The sequence below is a fragment of the Pelodiscus sinensis genome, chromosome 5, assembly GCF_052426305.1.
Source record: "Pelodiscus sinensis isolate ZL-2025 chromosome 5, ASM5242630v1, whole genome shotgun sequence".
Lineage (NCBI taxonomy): Eukaryota > Metazoa > Chordata > Testudines > Trionychidae > Pelodiscus > Pelodiscus sinensis.
The window spans coordinates 5,595,202-5,599,664 of NC_143056.1; positions in this window are offsets into that span (position 1 = coordinate 5,595,202).

Here is a 4,463-nt window from a genome sequence, read left to right on the forward strand (position 1 = left end):
TTAGTCTTTAAAGTGCAACATAGTCCTGTCTTTTGTTTCAGCTACACCAGACTAACATGGCTGCATCTCTGTTAGCTAGCAATGAATATCTGAAGGTAGCAATGCATTCTCCCCCATCTGCAGAGACATCTAGCTTCAAGCCTTCTTGTCAGGCTAAGCTTCAGAGTCCCTTTTAAGTGCTGCATAGTCCTGTCTTTTGTTCCTTTAAACTTCCACTTAAAAAAAAAAAAAAAGTCTTCACCTTAAGGCATGAGGTCTCCCACTGAGGTTCTTTAAAATAATATGGTTAAATAACAAGATTAAAAGCTAGTGTAAGAGCTATTCAAGTTTACATAGAGAAAAGTCCAGCCCTTTTTGAAAAGTATATCTTTTACGAAATCTATTGCTTTAAATGATTTTTTTAAATTGGTTTCCCATTGCAAGGACTTTATTCCTTTTGACTGAAAATAGTTTAGTGTGATTGAGATTTAGAAAGAAGCACCTCAGACATGGAAGATTTTTTCTCATGATGCACAAACTGTGGGTAGCCACACCACCTCATCAAATGGATTACTGCCCAATTTTTGCAACAACTTTTTAAAAATTGTTAGCCTCCAACTTTAAATGTGGGTGATGCTTTATTAATTATAGGGTTAATTTCTTGTTTGTGTGTGCACGCGCGCACACACACACACACACACACTCTGACTAACCTAGTGGGTCTGGCCCATGAAAGCTTATCACCTAATAAACCATCTTTTGAGTCTTTAAAGTGCTACATAGTCCTGTTTTTTGTTCTAGGTCAGACCAGTATCCTGCCTTTTGTCAGTGACCAGTATCAGATGTTTCAGAGCAAAGGAATAGAACAGGGCAATTTATCAACGGATCCATCTGTTGTCTAGACTAAGTTTACAGGTTAAGGGATACCCACAGCATAGGGTTGCTACCTTGACCATCTTACCTAATGGCCATTGATGGAACTATCCTTAATCTAGTTTTATTGAACCCAATTACACTTCTGGCCTTCCCACCTTCTTGCATAAACAGCAGCACAGTGATGCATGAGGCTTTTCCCAGTGCAAGGAAGCACAAAGCCAGGTAAGCATCCCCACACATGCCCAGACCCCTGCACCCGAATCCCCCTCACTCCCCTTTCCCTTGCCAAGACCACACATCCCCAGCTTGCTTTGACACCCTCCCCCTGGCAGAAACCCTGCCCCCAGCCTGCGCCTGCACCCTGCCCCAACTCCCTTCTGGCCAGACACCCTATCCTCAGTCCATTCCTGCACCCTCCCTCCTGGCCAGACACTCTATTTCCAGCCTGCTTTGCATCCTACCTCCCACGCAGACAGCGCAGCTTCTCCCCCTTCTGCACCACACCTCCATCCCTATCCCACTTGCTGGCAGCCCTGTCCCACATACATTTTTGTCCCCAGCCCAGAGCCTTAGGGGGGATCCATAAAATCCACTAACTCTGGAACCCCAGAAAAGTAGATCTAGCCTATGGGAAGCTCTGAACCTCAGTCCTTCATGTCCCTTCCCCTTTCCCCGTGGGGCTGGTGCATCAGAGGAGGGAGGTGTCTCAGTTGGGGGCCACATCAGTGAGGGTTGGGAGGAGTGTTTTTGCTTCTCACTTGTGTGGTCCCCAACTGATTTTTCTGTGGGTCAGTGGCTCCTGACCCAAAAAAGGTTCCCCACCCCTGCCATAAATAAAGAAAACATTGTCACCTTTTGTGTTGAACATAAATTAATATTTTATTTAAAATCAAGTTTGAATAACATGAGAGTTAAAACACTTCATCTGTTTAATAATTTAAACTAAACTATTCTCCCTAGCTGCAGTAATAGCAAAATGGCTCGGGCATAATTATGGGGGAGGTCTAGGTTGGATATTAGGAAAAACTATTTCACTAGGAGGGTGGGTGGTGAAGTATTGGAATGGGATGCCGAGGGAGGTGGTGGAATCTCCATCCCTGGAGGTTTAAGTCTCGACTTGACAAAGCCCTGGCTGAGTTGATTTAGTTGGGACTGGTCCTGCTTTGGGATGACTCCTGAGGTCTCTTACAGATCTATGATTCTTTGTAATTAACGGTGAGTTTCCATTAGCAGCTGGTGGTCCATGGAAAGGTTTACATTGAGCCAAGTAGTCCATGGACTAAAAAGCTTGAGAACCACTGATACACACAGTTAGTAGTTCTGCGGTTTCATATTTGAATTTCTGCAGAACTCCTGGGTGAGTACCTTCTGGTTACTTGTAATGGTTTGTTTTTAATTTGAGAGCTCCATTCAGTCTGAAGGCAACTTTACGCTTAAAACACTACATCAACACCATTGCACCAGGTCTGGTGAAGACTCTCCGTGCCAACAGGAGAATGCGCTCCCTTCAGCAGAATTACTTCACCTCTTCAAGAGGTGCAGGCTGTCAGTGGCAGAGAATCTTCTGCTGACATAGTAGCATGGACAGCACTTGGGTCACTAACTTGTGACCCTAGGGGGGTGGTGTCATCGTTTTCACACCCCTAGGCAACGTACATTAGATCAATGTAAGCAGTAGTGTAGACCTGCTTCAAGCCTCTGCTTTGGTTTTGTTAAGTAGTTTCCATAAAGCTTGCAGGCATGTCTAAAAGGAAAAGTCTGTAGAGATTTTCTATTTAACAAGCTCATGTTTGGGGTAATTCCCCTTTTTGAAGCTAAACACTGCTGTGGTGGGTTTCCTTGGCATTTCCCCTCCTACAAGGATGTTAAATTTGCCCTAAGAAGCAGTCATTAATGGTGGCTAGACACTTTCTCTCTGAATTCCATGACTTGATAACCAGTTTGTGTAGCCTCTACTCTCCCTAAGTATTTCATTGTCACCACCTGGTCATGTGGTCAGTAATATGTTCCTACTACTATACTCTTATTCAAGCAAAGAACTTCTGTTCACAGGGATTCTATGGTACTGTTTGATTAATCTTAAGATTTTTACTATATTTGATTATGCCTTCTTTCACATGTAGCGCCACTTACCCAACACCACTACCTATTTTGTCATTCCTCTGAATTTTGTACCCTGTGTAAGAATGTTTCACTGAGTTTCTGATATACCTGTTGTCGGAGTATTCTCCTTTAATACCAGTCACTGAAGTTCACCCATCTTAGCATTTTAGACTTCTAGCATACAAGCACTTATAAAATGTGTCAGTATTTACTTGTCTTCATTCAGGTGAGGTAACTGAACAGGACTCTGGGTCTGGCTCTACTTTATCAACGACTCTCTGCTTTACTGGAATATAGGGGGGATTTAATAAAAGAGGCTACTCTAAAACAATGGTTCTCAATCATAGATATGTATACTTGTGGGGTACTCAAAGGTCTTCTGGAAGTATTCAACTCATTTAGATGAGGTTTCAGCCCCTGGTTGTTGCAAGGCTGCCATTAGGGAGTGTTAGTTCAGAGAATTGAGGTTCTGAATTTTAATCTCTTACCTAGAAGCTTAAATTTGGTCTCTAGAACCTGTCTCCTACCTTTCCCTAAGACCTTGGTAACAACAAAAACAAAGTCAAGCAGTTAGTAACTTTAATGTCCCTTCTTGTTTTTCAGGTGGCCTCACTGGATCACATACAAGAATGGTGTTAGTGCAGAACTATCAAAATACTGCAGTTTTTAAAATGTTATAATTGCTCTTGAATAAAATTCTGACTCACACAATTTAGTGTCTATCCAAATGCCTCTAACACATTTCTAATTGTGTACAGACCCTATGGCATACAAAACTTCAGTGAGAAAACTTTTTACATCATACTCTTTAGCAGCCAGGCTCAAATCTTTGTCTGCCAAAGGAAACCTTTGATTGCCAGTACTTTTCCCCCTCACTAGTATTTCACTTGTTTTCATCAAACACTAATGTAGTCTGAGCCAAACTAGGTTTTAGACTCTCACAAGGTGCAGACTATTACATGCTGGTTTCAAAGGAGGCTGTGCAAATACTTAAGGCATATACTTATTTTTAAAGTGTCAAATCAAATGTAGAATCATATTTTACCCTAAAGGAAACAAAATGGCTCAAGAAAGGTACTCTGTATGTGTGTCACAAGTAGATCCTGACTTCAAAGAGCAACCAGCACAAGATAAAAAAATATTCTTAGAAGAGACATACAATTTTGAATACGTACTACTTAATGTTAAATATATCCTCAGTATCTGTTTTCATTGCATCTCCACTTCTAGTTTTCAATTGTGCAGGTTAACTCAAATAACGAATGGGCCTGCAGCACCTTAAAGACTAATAAAAATGTGGATGGTATCATGACCTTTTATGGGCACAGTATAATATGAATCCTGCATTCTTCTAAGAAGCATTTTTTCCTGTAAAAAATTTATTTACAAAGTTTACCGGTCTTTTGCACTGACATTTAAAATGAATAATTAACAATGAAATAAATTGACAGCCATATGAAACAATCTAAAGTTAGTTCGGCAATATATTGGAATAGAATGTCTGA